Source organism: Streptopelia decaocto (genome assembly GCF_964273445.1).
Source record: "Streptopelia decaocto genome assembly, contig: HAP1_SCAFFOLD_102, whole genome shotgun sequence".
Taxonomy (NCBI): domain Eukaryota; kingdom Metazoa; phylum Chordata; class Aves; order Columbiformes; family Columbidae; genus Streptopelia; species Streptopelia decaocto.
The window spans coordinates 188,031-208,707 of NW_028115960.1; the positions used below are offsets into that span (position 1 = coordinate 188,031).

Below are 20,677 nucleotides of genomic sequence, written 5' to 3' on the forward strand. Positions count from 1 at the left end.
TTGTCTTCTCTTCCTCTTTCCTGCTCCTCAGCCCTCTTTTCCTCTTCCTCCAGCTCATTGCTGCATGTTTTCCCTTTCCAGTCTCTTCATTTTGATCTGAACTTTGCTTTGTTTCTCAGTCCCTTTGTTCTGTTCCCTACCTTTCTTTTTGTCTCTCCATCTGTACATCCCCCTCCCTGTCTTTCTCTACCCCCTTCCTGCTTCTCCTCCTCCCCCCTCCCCATCCCTCTGTCCTGCTCCTCAGCCCTGCTGTTTCTTCCTCCCTGTCTCATCAGCTCCTTGTTCCTTTCTGCCTTGATCTCTCCATCTCTCCATCCTTTTCCCTGTGTGTTTCTTTCTCTCTCAGCTCCTCTGTCTTCTCTCTTGTCTCATTTGTCTCTCTCTAGTCCTCTGTCCTTCTCCCCAGCAGCTTCAACTGAATGACCAGGTGTCCGTGCACTCTGGTGTTTCCTCATCCCTGCCCTGGGGAAGATCTGTGTCTGTAGGGCTGGGGATCATTTAGGAGCTGGTCTCCTTGTGCAGACAGCAGAGCTGGGTGCAGCTACAGCAGAGGTTGTTCTCAGCTGCTGCTCTGTGCAGCTTGGTTAAAGAGCCAGCTGGGGGCTTCTTTGGAAGGGAGGTTTCTTGTTCTGTGCTTACTGCTCCTCGGGACCCTGCGCAGGAGCGGTGTTGGGGTCTGCAGGGATGGGTGGGACCTGCTGTCATTCCTGGTGAATGTGAACTGAACTTGTCCTGATGGCCTCGAATGAAACCAGACTGACTGTAGGTGGTTTTCTTCCCAGATCCCGTTCCAACCTCCATGCTCAGTGCTAAAGAACAAGAGACCTTGTGCTCTTTTCCAGACGTCAGTGGCTGCGAATCAGCTGAGAACATCCTGCCTTAGGTAACGGGCAGGTGGTCTGTGATCAGGGCTGTGGACTTGAATGGCTATGCTTTCATGAACGTTTCCTGGTCTTGCCATTTCAAAGCCCTTCCTTCTCCTGGAAATTTAAGACGGAATTTCTTATACTGAGGTTCAGACGGGAGTTGGACTTACTGTTGAACGGCTGATATAATGTGCTCCCTGAGGAGCACATCTTGCTTTTTTGTTGTTGTTTTCCAACACCATCTGAACTTCGGTCAGCAAGAGGAAGAGTGGTTGACAGAGTCTGTTTTCTGAGAGCAACGTGTTCCTGTACCTTTCCCTCTTTCTGTGGTGAAGGATTCCTTCCCTTGCAGAGAGGACTGCGAGACCAGCTCCTGTCAGGTGGGACTTTGCCTCCAAACGAGGTGCAGCCTCGTTCATTGTGACATCAGCCACTGCCGTTGATGTCACAAAGCAGCATCAGCGCTGAGGTCGGCACAGCAGGGTATAAGACCAGGGGTCTCCCTGCGCCTCGGTCACTCTCGATCTTGAGGGAACTGAGATCGCAGAGTTTCTGTCTCACTCCCGAGCGAGCGAGATGCTTGTTACCTGCACCTCAGCAGGTACTCAGAGACACCCAGAGATGGCTGAACGTCTGAACTGGTATGTTGGGAATATTTTCTGCTTCCTTCCCCAGGTGTTTTTTCCACCTCATCAGCTGGGTGGGTGGAGGGTGGACAGGAGAGGAACACGAGGGCAGCCTGAGAGCTGGGTCTGGAGCTGCTGGAAGGCAGCAGCCGCCTTTCAGTCTCTTCATGAATGCGAGGGCTGGGCCTAGAAAGCCTTTGATCTCTGCAGAATGAGGGACAGGTCCGTTTTGGATGGGACAGAGAGAGTCCCAGGGGGTGGCCCAGACACAGCCTGCTGCAGTAATTGTGAGAGCTCAGCTCCGTCCTGTATCGTGCTCTGCAGGGTGGGTTCTGTCCCTGAGCCTGCTTGGTTTTCCTCTCCACAGGGACCAGAAGGTCACCAGCGTGTCCTCTGTTGGCCATGGGTCTGACTTGTGTTCCTGACAGAGGAGGTTTCCTTGGGAAACCTGGTCAGCTCCTCACCAGGGCTCTGCCTCAGGAAAGGGGCTCAGGATCCTCAGAGGGGTGCAAGGAGTTCTCTAGGAGAGCAAAAGGAATTGTTTATTCCTGATGAGTGTACGCTGGGAGCCTGTTGAGAGCCTCCTGGAACAGGCAGGAGGAATTTCCCCCTTGCAGAGCGGTGTGTGCTGTGTCTTGGCAGATCAGGCTCAGGGCAGCAGGGCCCAGCCACCAGGGCACTTCCTGGGTTGCCCGTTGCTTGCCAGCACACATTGACATTCAGCCCTCCCTCCCTCTTTCCAGTCTGCATTTGTCTGCAGTTCTGCCAAGAGAAGGGCCAGAGATAACCTGGCTGCTAAAGAAATGCTGCGAGAGGGGAGACACACATTCCCCTGGCAGCTGTTGGACTGTAGGGGCACAGACTGAACCTTCTCTTGAGAGGGTGGAGAACAGGAGCAGCACAAGTGTCCATCGGATGCTGGGCAGGAGAAACAGGCGTCTGTTATGTCCTTCCATTTCCAGTGAATCCCTCTCCAGCCCCACAGATGTGAAATGTGGACACAAGTCCTTTTGCAACTCCTGCTCTTAGTACGGAGTCAACCTTGAGCCCTTTGTCCCTACGGAAACAATCTTTGCCATGACAAATCCCCCACTGGTGCAGCTGGTGACACCTCCAGCAGTGACTGGAGCTGGTGCAGGACTAAGCCAATGCACACGGCAGGAACGCCAGGCTCCAGGGCTGCAGTCCCTGCTGCTGCTCTCCAGTCTGCTGCTGACCTGCACGGGAACCACCAGCTTCACCAGCCTTTTCTTTATCTGCTCTGCAGGAAGATGAAGGCTCTCAAGGCAACGACCCTTGTGCTGCTTCTCGGTCTATTCTCTTTCGGTGAGTCTCTGCAGATCTCCGACCTGAGGACGGTGCTTTAGGAGGCACTCGGGGCTCCATCCTGCCCTGTTCCGCTTCCCCCGCTGTGAGCAGAGGAGCTCAGCCAAGAGCAGAAAGTCCCCACAGAGCTGTGCCGGTCCCTGCTCCAGCGGGACGGGTGTGGGTGAGGAAGGGCTGAGTTGCCTTCTCCAGGAGGGCTGAGCCAGTTCTCTTCAGCCCAGGGAGAGGCCGTGGCTGAGCTCTCCTGCCCCAGGGGCTGAGAATCTTCTGCAGGACAAGGAGCACAGTCCATGGCAGGGAATGTCCATCTATTGCGGAGCCCGTACGCCATGATGGCCACTGTCAAAGGCAACAAGAGGAGAGACAACTATGGCACTTGGGAGAGACACAGAAAGGGGAACGGGCAGGCCGAGGCACAGCCCAGCCTTAGACCGAGTTCTAAGCTCTGGTGTGTGTCTGACAGGTGTTTACCACGTGGGACGACTTGGTGCCTTAACCCCCTGGAGCACTGCAGACCTGAGCGAAACCCTGCCCCTGCCAGACCAGCTCCGTAAGCTCCAGGAACAACTTTATCATCTGCGCTGGAGCGCAAAGGATGTCACTGAGCGGGCTCTGCAGGAAGGACTGAAGCAGGCAAAGCTCCCAGGCGTTACCGGACGGGTAAGGGCACAAGGCAGAAGGATCTGCTCAGGGGTTTTATCCTCCGTCCGCACGTATCCTACTCCATTCCCTGTCACAGCCAACAGGCTGGTGCTGCTGGAACAAGTGCTGCCATGGCCACGCTTCCTTTTCCTGTTGCTCCACACTTCCTTATGGGGAAGAGAGAGCGTGACGGGAATGCCAGCTGTCTGAGTCGGACCTTCCTCTGCGCCCAGATCTCGGGTCCTCCTCAAGGGAGGGCTGGAAAGAAAGAATGGTCTCAGAGGTCCAGAGTTAAGCCAGGCCTTTCTCATGCCCAGAAGGCTTGTCTGTCCGTGCTGCCTGGCCTGGGGCCTCTGCACAGGAACAGCCCCTTCCTGCAGCTCCAGCATTCAGAGGCTTCCAGGCAATGTGGGAGTTCCCTCCATCTGAAACGGGCCTTGTCCCCGCTCACCTTGGCTGGCCTTGCAGGGGAGCTGCTTGCCCCGGTCCTTCTCCTTCCAACAGGTGCTCTCCTTTGTGTTCCCTCCCAGGCTGTGCACGAGATCATTAATCAAGCTTTGGAGAAGCTGGAAGAAATGCAGGTCCCGATGCCAGATTATGCCCTGAAATCAGCAGGTATTGTGAGATTGTACAAACAAACCAGTTCCAAAGCGCCTCCTGTCCAGATTGACAAGATGGGCATTGGAACATGCCCAGGGGCAGGAGAGAAAGGGCGAGAAGTCAAGGGTCACCTCGTGCCCTAAAAGTGCCTCCACTGACAGAGCCTGTAACGGGCCAGACCCCATGGGAAGCACAGGAAGGCTGGTTCAAATTCTTGCCTATTTCCACAGCCAAATCCGACAGTTTGATGACTCCCTGCCGTGTGTTCCAGAGGGGTCATGCCAGCAAGACAGAGGAGAACCCACTGTAGGACATGGATTACAACTGAGAAGCCTTTTCTAAGTCAACAGTGCAATATTTCTCCTGACACTGCCTGATGATCTTGCTCATGTTTGAATTTCCAGGGGCAGCCGTCATTCAGTCCAAGACTTCTCCATCACTCCGGGATGCCAAAGCAAAAGTCTTCCTGTATTCCCTGCCATTGATGGATTACATGAGGTCTCCTGAGCTGATTCTGGAGGTAGAAGCACCAAGAAGCAGTAACACTAAGGCTGGGAGAATGAACCACACACGCTGCTCCGAGCGTCCTTCCCACCTGTCTTTGCTCCTCGAAGCTTCTTCTCCTGCCCCCTTCTCTCATGGACCTGCTCTCCTCCTGTGTCTCCCTGCTGAGTGTTTCTTGTCCTTTCAGCCGGACAATCATCCTGGCAACTGCTGGCCCTTCCCAGGAAGTCAGGGACACGTCTTCATCAAGCTGTCCATGCAGGTCGTTCCCAGAGCCGTCACCATGGCCCATGTCTCAGGGACAGCGTTCCATGGAGAAAGCATCTCCGGAGCTCCCAAGGACTTTGCTGTCTATGTAAGTGATTTCTCTGGAGTTGGGAGCTGGGGGTTCCACAGCATTTCTGAGCAGGGAATGAAGCTGGGTCAAAGATTCTGGTGGCCTGAAGCTTCCTCCTGTCTCAGAACAAACAGGCTCCTTGGTGCTGCTTCCTTCCCATTGTATTCCTCTTTTATTCAATGTACCACTCAAAAAAAAAATCTCCTGGGGCAAGATGCTACTCCAGGAGCCACAGGGAAAAGGAGCTGGACAGTGCATGGTCCTAAACCTTCTTGTCTTCCAGTCCCAGTGCATTTGTGATCCTCAGGTCACCTCCCTCTCACGGGGAGCGTCTGCTCCTTTTCTGACAGGCAGCCTGGACTCGTTGAGTGGGCAAGTGTGACGTGCTGCCCACCTGCAGCTCTTCGTCTTGTCCTGTGCTCATGGTCCTTGGACTCCGTAGCTGAAATAACCCCGTACTTCACTGGCTGAAGTTCAGTCTCCCATGGTGCACCAGACGCTCTATTTTCTCCACCCATCTTTCTGTAGGGCTTCAAGGAAGAACACGAGGAGCAGGGAACGTTCCTGGGACAGTTCACTTTCCTGGCAGCACTGAATCCCAGTCAGACCTTCCAGCTGAAGGTATGGGGACACAGAGGGAGGAGAACTGTAGGAGAGGAGGAGAAATGCGGCTGCATGGGGAGAGGCTTCCCTGCCAAAGGGTACAGGCAGCCCTGTCCTTGAGCAAGTGCCACGCTGCCTTTCTTCTGCTTTAACTTCCTGGTGGCGGATGGCTGCACTGCCATCTTCTCTTTCATTTTGGGGTTAAACTTCATTGCTTAGAAGCACCACAGTTGAAGCTGGAATCAGCTTGACTGTCTGGACCCCAAGTGTGCACAAGCAGCCACATCCCGTAGGATGCAGGACTGCTGGTCTGCCAGTTAGACACAGAAATACTGGGCTTCCTGAGGGTTCTGTTGGTGCTGGCAGTGAGCAGTGACAGGGAGGCCATTCTGTTTCCGTGGCTTTCTGGAGAAGGCAATGAGACATGTTGGGATAAAAGCCATTTTTGAAGCTCCCCATTGGGATTAAAAGGCATTTGGGGGCTCCCCATTGGGATTAAAGGCAGTTTTAAGGTTCCCCATTGATCCCCATTGAGCCCCATTGACTCCAATTGACCCCCATTGACTCCCATTTGTCCCCATTGACTGCCACTGACGGCCATTGACCCCCATTGACTCCTATTGACCCCCACTGACTCCCATTGATCCCCATTGAATCCGATTGATTCCCATTGACCCCCACTGACCCTCATTGACTCTCATTGATCCCCATTGACTCCAATTGACTCCCATTGACCCCCATTGACTACCATGGAACCCCATTGATCCCCATTGAGAAATTTGTTGGTTTTGAGTCTTCCCAGAGCAAAAATTGTCAAATTTAAGGTGAAATTTGTCAGTTTTGAGGTGAAATTGTACACCAGCACTGGGTCTTCTGACTGTGGAAGCCTGTGCCCCAAAGCAGGCGAGAGCTTTCCAGTGTATTTGCTAAGGCACCTGGTCGCTGTTGCTTCCTTGGCTGTTCTCATGGCCCAATGAGGGAACATCTGGACCATGACAGGTCAAAAGCCCCGCGGGGCAGCAGGAAGGAAGCTGCTGGTCAAGGCCGTCGCTGCGGCACTTCTGTCAGTGCTCACGGGCCAGAGAGGAAAAGGCGACTCATTTCTTCTTGTCATTGCAGAACGAGCTCCCTGGGGTCGTGAATTACATCAGGCTGCAAGTGCTGAGCAACTGGGGCCACCCGGACTACACCTGCCTGTACCGGTTCAGGGTGCACGGTGATCCGCCCAAAGACAGGGGAGACACGGCAGTTTCATCTGTCAATAAATTCCATTAATGTTCACCCAGTCGAGTTCCCTTCTGCTTTGCCTGTGATGCTGCCTGGTCCTCCCTGAGCTCACTGGAGCTCCCCATCCTTCTCTCAACTACCAGCTTATGGGAGACTTCAGGAGTGCACAGCAAGATTGTCATTATTAGGGAAAATAAGAAAACTGAGTCACAAACCTGCAGAAAGCCTGACATGCACACACTTGCTGCGACACAGGAACATCAGCAAGGCCCTGCCTGGACACCAGAGATTAAATTAATGGACAGGTTTCCTGTGCAGGAATAAATTATGGATCGACTGAATGGAACCATCTGTTGTTACTTGTTTTCACAAGAGGCACATGGTGCTTCAGCTGCCATCTTTCAGCCTGTTGCCGATGAGAAAATGGAAGTGTGGTTTTTTGTAAGAAGGAAACCTTAATTGGAAAGTTGGTTCATGGACTTTTTTGCCTCTCTGGGCATGTATGGACTTAATAGCCCAGGAACCGTCACAGAGTGATTAGCAAAGCAACCCCAGGACACTTAAGCGATCCCATACCCACACCAGTCTGTCCTTCCTTTTGACCCCAGCTCCCCAAGGCAGGAGCAGGCAGGGCAGTTGTGCGCTCGGGCCGCACCAGGGAGGAGAGAGCAGGACCAGCGCTTGGCAGCCGGGGCTGGGAACAGCAATTTGTGCTCTGAGCTGGGGCTTAGTCCATGTGCAAGCCCAGCACGGGTCCAGATACCAAACTGAGGGTGTCGGTTCACCCCGGTGCCACACACATGGCACCTTCTTCCATCGCCTCCTCCGATGAGCTGTTTTGCAGCCCCTTCCAGCTCAGCCCAGCTCAGACACCTGCACTCTGGCTCAGGGCTGCCTGGGGCTGGTGACCCTCGGGGCAGCAGCAGGAACAGGTCTGACCCTGGTTGTGGGGCTGTCCCTGGGCTGAGCCCTTGGGCCCAGGGCTGCTGAACTGGGCCATGGTGGGGCCCAGGGTTGCTGAGGTCAACAGGTCCCCCTGTCGATTTTCTCATAGATACCCACAGGGACCAAAGAGACCATAGAGACCCACAGAGAGCCATAGAGACCCACAGGGACCATAGAGACCCATAGAGACCATAGAGATCCACCGAGACTCATAGAAGCCACAGAGAGCCATAAACACCCATAGGGACCCATAGAGACCATAGAGACCCATAGAGACCCATAGGGACCATAGAGATCCATAGAGATCCATAGAGACCATAGAGACCCATAGAGATCCGTAGAGACCCATAGAGACCATAGAGACCCACTCTGCAACTGTTGCTGTTCTCCGTGGGGCAGCGTGGTGCTCACCAGGCACAGCCAGAGCTGTTCCTGTGCCAGGAGAGGACTTCACACAGAGCCTTGGCTGATGGTGACAGTTCCCACCAGCCGTCCCGCTCTGGAAGGTCGAGGGGACACTGACTGGTTGTCACTTGCCTTGCAGGAACAGGATTGACCAGCAGGAGGGAGGCAGGACCAGAGGGTCCATGAGGTCAGAAAGCACATCAGATAGCTGGTACAGTCATGGTGACAGCAGAGGGAGAACAGAAAGAGATGTAGTGACCTGGCTGGGCCAATGCTGCTGATGTGACACCTGCCACACAAACACAGACACAGATCCATCACCACATGATGGAGAAGGCAGAAGTTAAAACACATGAAGCACCGTGGATCAGCTAGAAACCATCCAGATTACACGTGGGAAGGACGATCTACCTGGTGACAAGAACATCACCTGACAAAGGATGCAACAGGGGAGCACTGGAAAATGAAAAAATAGTTAATTTGGATTAGCAGCTGACCTAACAATATCAAAACTAAATACAAATTCTGGATGGTTCCCTATCAGCATAACAAGACATGTGCAGAAAGAACTGAACAGGAAGAATAAATAAATTGGTATAATATGTGTGAAATGTCAATGGCACAAAAATGCACCCTCCCGGTAGAAACTAAAGCTACACTATTTTTCTAAAAATGCAGTACATTTATTATAAACATTCAGCCAGGGAAAAGTTAGGGTGACCCTTCCCATTAAAAATGTTTTTATTTCATGTGGTTGTTTGATGGCGTCAGTGTGGAAAGTTTTTCTGTCCTTTTAGTCTCTGTAGACAGACAGAGGCCTTGGTGGGTCCTGAGGAGGCGGGAAAGGTGCCTGGGAGGGAGGAGAGCACGGGGAGATGGGGACAGAGGTGCAGACAGAGCAAAGAGCCGGTGCTGGCACTGAGGACACTGCTGCTGTGCAGGGGCTGCTGGGGTCACAGCCCCAGAGCAGTGACAGACATGAACGGGCCACTGGCTTGTGCTGGTCACAGTATCACACAGTATATGGTCCCTTGTGGAGCAGAAATCCCCCTGCAGCCTCTGGAGCTCCATGCAGGAGCAGGTTCGCCACCACGACGGTCCTTTCTGCACCCCTTGTTCCACCCCACGGACGTCGGGCTCAGGTCCCACACGATCCAACACGTCCTCACCAACCACTGCTCCCCTTCCCGCCCTTTGATGTCACACACAGACAGTTGCCCGCAGTCCATGGGCCACCCCTGTGAAACGCCCATGAAATGTCACAACAGCCGTTGAGCTCCTGGAGCCTGTGGCTTTGGGCTCCGTCTGTTCTGTGGCCACTGCGGACAGCACAGGTGTCTGTTCCATGGGGTCACGGGCACCAAACCCAGCTCAGGTGGGAACCGAGAGGGTCCCCTTGTGTTCAGGCCCAAAGCGCCACCTGTAGCATCTGCCCACCCCCTTGAGTGCCCAGACCCTCCTTCCTGGGGCCAAATCCTCATGTTTAGGGTCCCAACGTGTCTTTTATCACCCATGGCCTTTGTTCAGGGCCCACAGCTTCATTTTTAGGTGGGGTTCGTTGCCTGGCAACAACCAACCAGAAGTCTATGGGGAGTCAGTGGACCCAGGACAGCCAATCACATTTGAGGAGGCGGGGTGAGTCATGTGACTGATAGGTAACCAGCCAATCAAGCTTTGAGGTCTGCAGGAAAGGCGGTGAGAGTTGAAGGAGCTGAGGAGTGTTCAGGGCCGGGCTGTGCTGGCTGCACCAATCACATCTGGTGGGAGTGCAGTACATAGATGATTGACATGCAGACTGACCCATCACTTGATAGGAGGAGCCAATATGAAATCCCAGACAGCCAACCAGAGGAAACAGGGCCTCAGGAAAGGCGGAAAATGTGGGGGGGAGTAACCCCTCAGGCAGCCAATCAGAGAGAGCATCACTTCAGAGCAGGGTGGGCCCCAAACCAGGGCAGAGTCACAGCCCAGGCAGCCAATCAGCTGCAGGATCAGCTCAGGGGAGGAGACTGACAGCCCTCCCGACCAATGGTGTCGCAGCCCAGGCTGAGCTTTGCCGTGGCCACCCTGGAGCTGCCCCACGGCTGAGCAGCCCCCGGCCCAGCCCTGGGGCCCTTTTTCCTCCCACTGTGGCCCTGGGGATGTTGTTGCTGCCTCTGGCTCAGGTGTGCGTGGGCTGCTCTGGCCTTGTTCTCCTGGGCGGGGCAGGGGGCACTTGGTGGCTTTGGAGAGGAGCTGCTGGGGCTGGAGCTGGAGAGAGCAGGAGAAGGGGAAGCAGCTGGAGGGTGAAGTGCAGGGATCCCCACAGCTGCTGCTCCAGCTGCACAGAGACAGCTGCCCCTCTGGGCGAGGAAGAGTCCCTGTGAGCAGCCTCAGCAGAGCAGATCACAAACGTGCACCGCAGGGTCTGTGTCAGTGAGGAAAATTACTGTACGGCTGTAGAGTGTGTGTGTGTGTGTGTGTGTGTGTGTGTGTGTGTGTGTGTGTGTGTGTGTGTCTGGGAAGACTCGTGCGGTGAGAGCTGTTGGACACCCATGTGTTCCTTGGGTGCAGGATGGGCAAGAGACTGGAGCTACAGCAGAGGAAGGGAGGAAAGGACAGACAGACACAGACAGGAGGGCCTGAGCTCCACAATTTGCCTGGCCATGCAGAGAGCTGGAGCTCTGGTGAGTCCTGGGCCCTTGGGGTCATGTCACCTCTTCTGTGTTCCCGTCCCTCCCTGCCCGCTCCCCTTTCCTCCTGCTTCCTCTCCCTCGTTCTGCCACTCTTCCTATTTCTCGGCTGATTCTTCTTCCATCTCTGTCCACATCCCTGTCCCTATTTCCCCTCTTGCTGTTCATAGAGACATAGATGTCACAAATTCACACTCATAGTCACAGAGCCACAGCCACAGAGTCAAAGAATCACAGTCATAGAGTCACAGTCACAGATGTCACAGTCACAGTCACAGATGTCACAGAGTTACAGTCACAGCCACAGGGTCAGAGTCCCAATCACAGAGTCAGAGTCAAAGAGTCACACTTAGAGTCACAGAGACACAGAGTCACAGTCACAGGTTCAGAGACACAGAGTCATAGTTGTGGTCACAGAGTCAGAGTCACATATGTCACAGAGTCACAGGCACAGGTTCAGAGTCACAGAGTCACAGGGTCACAGATGACAGAGTCTCAGATGTCACAGAGTCACAGAGTCACGGTCATAGGGTCATAGTCAGAGAGTCGTAGTTGTGGTCACAGAGTCACCGTCACAGAGTCACATATGTCACAGAGTCACAGTCACAGTCCCAGAATCGCAGTGTCACAATCACAGAGACAAAGTCACAGAGTCCCAGTCACACCATCACAGTAAGAATTTCACATTGTCACATAGTAACTGAGTCACAGGGTCACAAACACAGAGCAGAATCACAGAGTCCCAGTCACATAGTCCCAGAGCCCCAGATGTCACAGAGTCACATAGTCACATAGTCACAGAGTCACAGGGATACAGTCAAAGAGTCACGGTTACATGGTCACACTCACAGAGTCACAGACAACACAGAGTCACAGACTTCACGGAGTCACAGAGTCACAATCATGGGGTCAGAGTCAAAGAGACATAGTTGTGGTCACAGAGTCACAGTCACAGAGTCACAGATGACACAGAGTCTCAGTCGCAGAGTCACAGATGACACAGAGTCACAGATGTCACAGAGTCACAGAGTCACAATCATGGGGTCAGAGTCACAGTCATAGTTATGGTCACAGAGTCACAGAGTCACATATGTCACAGAGTCACATATGTCACAGAGTCACAGAAGACACAGAATCACAGATGTCACAGAGACACAGAGTCACAATCACAGGATTAGAATCACAGAGACATAGTTGTGGTCACAGAGTCACATACGTCACAGAGTCACAGTCACAGGGTCAGCTCACAGAGTCACAGTCACAGAGACACAGATGACACAGAGGCACAGATGTCGCAGATTCACAGTGTCACAATCACGGGGTCAGAGTCACAGAGTCATAGTTGTGGTCACAGAGTCACAGTCACAGAGTGACGTATGTCACAGAGTCTCAGTTACAGGATCAGAGTCACTGACTCACAGGGTCACAATCACCAGGGTCAGGCTCACAGAGTCATAGTTGTGGTCACAGACTCACAGTCACAGAGTCACACATGTCATAGAGTCACAATCATGGGGTTTGTGTCACAAAATCACAGTCACAGAGTGATAGTCACAGAGTCACCGATGACACAGAGTTACAGATGTCACAGAGTCACAGAGTCACAATCATGGGGTCAGAGTCACAGAGTCATACTTATGGTCACAGAGTCACATATGTCACAGAGTCACAGTCACAGGTTCAGAGTCACAGAGTCACAGAGTCACAGTCACAGAGTCAAAGACGACACAGAGTCACAGATGTCACAGAGTCACAGATGACACAGAGTTACAGAAGTCACAGAGTCACAGAGTCACAATCACGGGGTCAGAATCACAGTGTCGTAGTTGTGGTCACAGAGTCACAGTCACAGAGTCAAATATGTCACAGAGTCACAGTCACAGGGTCAGAGTCACAGAGTCATAGTTATTGTCAGAGAGTCACAGTCAGAAGTTCAAAGTCACAGAGTCACAGTCACAGAGTCACAGTCACAGGTTCAGAGTCACAGGTTCAGAGTCACAGAGTCACAGTCACAGAGTCACAGATGACACAGAGTCACAGAGTCACAATCATGGGATTAGAGTCACAGAGATATAGTTGTGGTCACAGAGTCACAGTCACAGATTCACATATGTCACATAGTCACAATCATAGGGTCAGAGTCACAGAGCCACAGTCACAGAGCCACATATCTCACAGATTCACAGAGTAACAGTCACAGAGTCACAGAAGTCACAGAGTCACATATGTCACAGAGTCACAGTCACAGGTTCAGAGTCACAGACTCTCAGTCACAGAGTCACAGATGACACAGAGTCAAAAATGACACAGAGTCACAGATGACACAGAGTCACAGAGTCACAATCTCAATATTAGAGTCACAGAGTCATAGTTTTGGTCACAGAGTCACAGTCACAGAGTCACGTATGTCACAGAGTCACAGTCACAGGGTCCGAGTCACAGAGTCACAGAGTCACAGAGTCACAGAGTCACGGTCACAGATTCACAATCACAGAGTCACAGTTACAGTGTTCATAATCAGTCAGAGAGTCACAGAGACACACTGTCACAGAGTCACATTGTCACATCATCACAGAGTCACAGTCCCAGAATCATAGTGTCACAATCACAGAGTCACAGAGTCACAATCAAAGAGTCAAAGTCACAGTCCCAGTGTCCCAGTCACATAGTCCCAGAACCCTAGAGTCCCCGATGTCACAGAGTCACTGAGTCACAAAGTCACAGAGTCACAGTCAAAGAGTCACAGTCACACAGTCACAGCGTCACAGACGACACAGAATCACACACGTCAGAGAGACACAGACATCACAGAGACACAGACGTCACTGAGTCACAGATGACACAGAGTCACAGCTGTCACAGGGTCACAGAGTCATAATCACGGGCTCAGAATCACAGTGTCATAGTTGTGGTCACGGAGTCACAGTCACGGAGTCACATATGTCACAGAGTCACAGTCACAGGGTCAGAGTCACAGAGTCACAGTCACAGAGTCACACATGTCACAGAGTCACATATGTCACAGAGTCACAGTCACAGGTTCAGAATCACATAGTCACAGTCACAGCGTCACAGATGACACAGTCACAGATGTCGCAGAGTCACAGTCATGGGGTTAGAGTCACCGAGTCATAGTTGCGGTCTCAGAGTCACAGCCACGGAGTCACATATGTCACAGAGTCACAGTCAAAGAGTCACATATGTCTCAGAGTCAGTCACAGGATGAGAGTCACAGAGTCATAGTCACAGGATGAGAGTCACAGAGTCATAGTCACAGATTCACAGACAACACAGAATCACGGATGTCACAGAGTCACAGAGTCACAATCACAGGGTCAGAGTCACAGAGTAACAGTCAAAGAGTCACAGATGACACAGAGTCAGAGATGTCACAGAGTCACAATTACGGGATTAGAGTCACAGAGTCATAGTTGTGGTCTCAGAGTCAGAGCCACGGAGTCACATATGTCACAGAGCCACAGTCACAGAGTCACAATCACAGAGTCACATATGTCACAGAGTCACAGTCACAGGTTCAGAGTCACAGAGTCACAGTCACAGAGTCGCAGATGTCACAGAGTCACAGAGTCACAATCATGGTGTCAGAGTCACAGAGTCATAGTTGTGGTCACAGAGTCACAGAGTCACATATGTCACAGAGTCACAGTCACGGTGTCAGAGTCACAGAGTCACAGAGTCACGGTCAGAGAGTCAAAGTCACAGTGTCATAGTCACAGTAAAGCGTCACAATTACAGAGTCACAATCACAGAGTCACAGTCACAGTGTACATAATCAAAGTCATAGAGTCACAGAGTCACAGAGTCACAGTGTCACAGAGTCACAGTGTCACAGAGTCACAGAGTCACAGACCTAGAATCACAGTGTCACAATCACAGAGTCACAGAGTCACAATCAAAGAGTCAAAGTCACAGTTCCAGAGTCCCAGTCACATAGTCCCAGACCCCCAGAGTCCCAGATGTCACAGTGCCACTGAGTCTCAAAATCACAGAATCACAGTCACAGAGACACAGAGACACACTGAGTCACAGTTATGGTCACAGAGTCACAGTCACAGAGTCACATATGTCACAGGTTCAGAGTCACAGAGTCACAGTCACAGAGTCGCAGATGTCACAGAGTCACAGAGTCACAATCATGGTGTCAGAGTCACAGAGTCATAGTTGTGGTCACAGAGTCACAGAGTCACATATGTCACAGAGTCACAGTCACGGTGTCAGAGTCACAGAGTCACAGAGTCACGGTCAGAGAGTCAAAGTCACAGTGTCATAGTCACAGTAAAGCGTCACAATTACAGAGTCACAATCACAGAGTCACAGTCACAGTGTACATAATCAAAGTCATAGAGTCACAGAGTCACAGAGTCACAGTGTCACAGAGTCACAGTGTCACAGAGTCACAGAGTCACAGACCTAGAATCACAGTGTCACAATCACAGAGTCACAGAGTCACAATCAAAGAGTCAAAGTCACAGTTCCAGAGTCCCAGTCACATAGTCCCAGACCCCCAGAGTCCCAGATGTCACAGTGCCACTGAGTCTCAAAATCACAGAATCACAGTCACAGAGACACAGAGACACACTGAGTCACAGTTATGGTCACAGAGTCACAGTCACAGAGTCACATATGTCACAGGTTCAGAGTCACAGAGTCATAGTCACAGAGTCACATATGACACAGATTCACAGTCACAGGGTCAGAGTCACAGAGTCACTGTCACAGAGTCAAAGATGACACATAGTCACAGATGTCACACAGTCACAGAGTCACAATCACGGGTTCAGAGTCACAGAGTCATAGTTGTGGTCACAGAGTCACAGTCACAGAGTCACAGATGACACAGAGTCACAGAGTCACTATCACGGGGTTAGACTCACAGAGTCATAGTTGTGGTCACAGAGTCACAGAGTCACAATCAAAGAGTCAAAGTCACAGTCCCAGTGTCCCAGTCACATAGCCCCAGAGCCCTAGAGTCCCCGATGTCACAGATTCACTAAGTCACAAAGTCATAGAGTCACAGTCAAAGAGTCACAGTCACACAGTCACAGTCACAGCATCACAGATGACACAGAATCACACACGTCACAGTGACACAGACATCACAGAGTCACAGATGACACAGAGTCACAGCTGTCACAGGGTCACAGAGTCACAATCACGGGCTCAGATTCACAGTGTCATAGTTGTGGTCACAGAGTCACAATCACAGAGTCACAGTCACAGAGTCACATATGTCACAGAGTCACAGATATCACAGAGTCACAGAGTCACGGTCACAGGGTCAGAGTCAGAGAGTCATAGTTATGGTCACATAGTCACAGAGTCACATATGTCACAGATTCACAGAGTCACAGTCACAGAGTCACAGATGTCACAGAGTCACAGATGTCACAGAGTCACATATGTCACAGAGTCACAGTCACAGGTTCAGAGTCACGTAGTCACAGTCACAGAGTCACAGATGACACAGAGTCACAGATGTCGCAGAGTCACAGTCACGGGGTAACAGTCACAGAGTCAGTTGTGGCCTCAGAGTCACAGCCACGGAGTCACATATGTCACAGATTCACAGAGGCACAGTCACAGAGTCATATATGTCACAGAGTCACAGTCACAGGATCAGAGTCACAGAGTCATAGTCACAGAGTCACAGACGACACAGAGTCACGGATGTCACAGAGTCACAGAGTCACAATCACAGGGTCAGAGTCACAGAGTCGTAGTTGTGGTCACAGAGTCACAGTCACAGAGTCATATATGCCACAGATTCACAATCACAGGGTCAGAGTTACAGAGTCACAGTTACAGAGTCACAGATGACACAGAGTCACAGAGTCACGGTCACAGGGTCATAGTCACAGAGTCATAGTTATTGTCAGAGAGTCACAGTCACACAGTCAAAGTCACAGAGTCACAGATGACACAGAGTCACAGATGTCACAGAATCACAGAGTCACGATCACAGGGTCAGAGTCACAGAATCATAGTTATGGTCAGAGAGTCACAGTCAGAAGTTCAGAGTCACACAGTCACAGTCACAGAGTCACAGTCACAGGGTCAGAGTCACAGATTCACAGTCACAGAGTCACAGATGACACAGAATCACAGATGTCACAGAGTCACAGAGTCACAATCACGGGATTAGAGTCACAGAGGTATAGTTGTGGTCACAGAGTCACAGTCACAGAGTCACATATGTCACAGATTCACAGTGTAACAGCCATAGAGTCACAGAAGTCACAGAGTCACATATGTCACAGTCACAGTCACAGGTTCAGAGTCACAGACTCACAGTCACAGAGTCACAGATGACACAGAGTCAAAAATGACACAGAGTCACAGATGTCACAAAGTCACAGTCACAATCTCAAGATTAGAGTCACAGAGTCATAGTTGTGGTCACAGAGTCACAGTCACAGAGTCACATATGTCACAGAGTCATAGTCACAGGGTCAAAGTCACAGAGTCACAGTTACAGGATCACAGATGTCAAAGAGTCACACAGAGAGTCATAGTTATGGTCACAGAGTAACAGTCACAGAGTCACAGATGTCACAGAGTCACAGAGTCACAGTCACAGAGTCACATATGTCACAGAGTCACGTATGTCACAGAGACACAGTCACAGGTTCAGAGTCATGTAGTCACAGTCACAGAGTCACAGATTTCACAGAGACACACGACACAGAGTCACAGATGACACAGAGTCACAGCTGTCACAGGGTCAGAGAGTCACAAGCAACGGGGTCAGATTCACAGAGTCATAGTTGTGGTCACATATTCACAGTCACGGACAAACATATGTCACAGAGTCACAGTCACAGGGTCAGAGTCACAGAGTCACAGTCACAGAGTCACCGATGATACAGAGTCAGAGATGTCACAGAGTCACAATCACGGGGTCAGAATCACAAGTCATAGTTGTGGTCACAGAGTCACAGTCACAGAGTCACAGAGTCACAATCATGGGGTCAGAATCACAGTGTCATAGTTGTGGTCACAGAGTCACAGTCACAATCACGGGGTCAGAATCGCAAGTCGTAGTTGTGGTCACAGAGTCACATATGCCACAGATTCACGATCACATGGTCAGAGTCACAGAGTCACAGTCAAAGAGTCACAGATGACACAGAGTCAGAGATGTCACAGAGTCACAAAGTCACAGAGTCACAATCACGGGGTCAGAGTCACAGAGTCATAGTTGTTTTCACAGAGTCACAGTCAGAGAGTCACATATGCCACAGATTCACAGTCACAGGGTCAGAGTCACAGAGTCACAGATGTCACAGACTCACAGAGTCATAGTTGTGGTCACAGAGTCACAGTCACAGAGTCACATCTGTCATGGTCAGAGAGTCAAAGTCACAGGGTCACAGTCACATTAAATAGTCACAATCACAGAGTCACAGTCACAGTGTACATAATCAGAGTGTCAGAGTGACAGACGTCACAGAGTCATGTTCACAGGGTGTCCTGGTTTTGTTAAAAACAAGTTTCTCTTTTAGTTAATTTGCCTTTCATCTAAAGCCTTCCTCTTAACTACATTTTCCTGGAGAACCAGACACATGTTTTGGTAAAGCTGGCGATGGAATGCAAACTTATTGATAAGCATGGATGGACATCTCGTGAGAAGCGACGAGAAACCAGTGACCAAGAAAATGACCAACTGTGTATAACATTCCATTCACGTGAATACTTCATATAGAAGTGGGAAATCACAAGGATCTTGGCCCTTTTTTCCCTTTTCCTTTTCCCTTTTCCTCATGGCTGACATTAGCAGAGGACCTTGCTACTCATCCCTGCGAACTGAGGCCTAGTGAGAGACTGAATCCAGCTCCGGTTGGCTGCAGAGTCTAATCCAGGACTTTGGGTGCCGGCTCTGCAGTTGCTGAGACTTTCAAGATTGGTTTTGTATATTTTGTATTATTTTCTCTATTCTTATTAGTAGCATTAGTAAAACATCTTTAATTTTTCCAACTCTCTTCTCTTTGTCCTTCTTTTCCTCCCAAACACCTGTCTTTAGTAGGAAGGGGGGAGAGGGAGGGGCAAAAAGGGGAAGTGGGAGGGAGAGGAGGTTAACAATACAATATTTCTCCATTTCTGCTCTGGTTTTCAGTGTATTGCACCAAAACACCCACCTGATGACATCATTTCAACAGCAAAAGCAGCAATTTGCAGAATTCAGCTTCTTTGAGGAACTGAGAAATTGCTGAGCTGACACCAAGTCCTGCAGTGTCCCTGTCAGCTGCAGAGTCACCACATCCTCGCCACAGTAGCGGGCATTGTGACAAAGGTTCTATGTCAGCCGAGCGCCCCCTAGGGGATGGGGAGCCTGTCAGTCCTGGGCCTATCACTGCCTGCTGTCACAGTATCACAGTATCACAGTATGTTTGGGATTGGAAGGGACCTCAAAATATCATCTAGTCCAATCCCCCTGCTGGAGCAGGAACGTCGAGGGTTAAGATTGTGGGGTGACAATAAAACCCTGGCAGATGTATTGTTAACTCCCTCTCCCCCCCAGTTCCCCTTTTTTGCCCCTCCCTCTCCCCCTTCCCACTCAGGACAGACGATCGGGAGGAAAAGAAGAACAGAGAGAAGAGAGTTGGAAAAATTAAAGATGTTTTACTAATGCTACTAATAAGAATAGAGAAAATAATACAAAATATACAAAACCAATCGTGAAAGTCCCAACAACTGCAGGGCCGGCACCTGAAGTCCTGGACTGGACTCTGCACCCAACCGGAACTGTATTCAGTCTCTCACTAGGCCTCAGTTCGCAGGGATGATTAGCAAGGTCCTCTGCTAATGTCGGCCATAAGCAGAAGGGCCAAGATCCTCGTGATCTCCCACTTTTATATGAACTATTCACGTGAATGGAATGTTATACACAGTTGGTCAGTTTCTTAGTCACTTGTTTCTCGTCGCCCCTCTCGCAAGATGTCCATCCGTGCTTATCAATAAGTTTGCATTCCATTGCTAGGTTTACCAAAACATGGGTCTGGTTCTCCAGGAAAATGCAGTTAATATGAAGGTTTTAGCTGAAATTCACTGAACGAGAAACTTGTTTTTAACAAAACCAGGACATTCCACCCCTTAGAATATGCCATTCACTGAATACTTAAACCTTATCAATACAATCTATCAACACAATCTAATTAATCACCACTTATATATATATATATACACATATGTACATATATACACAGGAGTAATTAATCAGTGGACCATCCTTTAAAAAGTTCATTAAGTTCATTTTGTCACGACAGTCTCCCAGGGCAGGAAAAATGGTACAAGTGCATCTCGTGACCACTGTTTGTGGGTTAAAGGCATCAACTTCGAAGAAGTTGTCAGGCGCCACTCGAAGAAGCTAGCTCTGGTTTCATCATCACTGTCTTGATCTGGAAGACACTTATTAAATACTGTTAGTATGGCAATTCACATCCTGCAGTTCAGTATTGAATATATTCACCTAAACTCAAATCCCCTTGAGGTACACACCCAACTTCTCCATCCTTAAGCATCACCCAGCAGGTGCTGCCAGGTCCCTGGGCAAAAACAATCCCATGAATGGGCTTGCCTTTGCCTGAGGCAGGAGTAACCCAGACTGCCTTTCCTAACATATTTTTCTTGTGTACTACAGGGACTTTATCTCCTTCTACAGTCCGTAGAATTTCTGATTGGGCAGGCCCGGCTCGATTGGTTGATCCCCTGGTGTTGACCAACCAAGTGGCTTTTGCTAAATGTGAATCCCAGTTTTTAAAGGTTCCACCACCAAGTGCCTTTAGTGTAGTTTTTAGCAAACCATTGTACCTTTCAATTTTCCCAGAGGCTGGTGCATGATATGGACTATGATATACCCACTCAATACCATGTTCTTTGGCCCAATTGTCTATAATACTGTTTTTG

The 20,677-nt window shown here is 50.5% G+C and overlaps 1 protein-coding gene and 2 long non-coding RNA genes across 3 annotated transcripts in view; all 3 read left to right on the forward strand.

The window, feature by feature from the left end:
- LOC309452486 overlaps positions 1-20,677 on the forward strand; it is a 231,305-nt gene that overhangs the window by 111,408 nt on the left and 99,220 nt on the right. The gene's annotated exons all lie outside the window — the stretch shown is intronic.
- LOC309452483 (olfactory receptor 14A16-like) overlaps positions 1-20,677 on the forward strand; it is a gene marked incomplete at its 5' end in the record, with an annotated part of 80,432 nt that overhangs the window by 20,372 nt on the left and 39,383 nt on the right. The window lies entirely within an intron of this gene.
- On the forward strand, positions 10,139-18,737 carry LOC309452484. Its single transcript, XR_014186558.1, has 3 exons — positions 10,139-10,252; positions 10,635-10,747; positions 18,549-18,737. It is a non-coding gene; the product is annotated as an uncharacterized lncRNA (long non-coding RNA).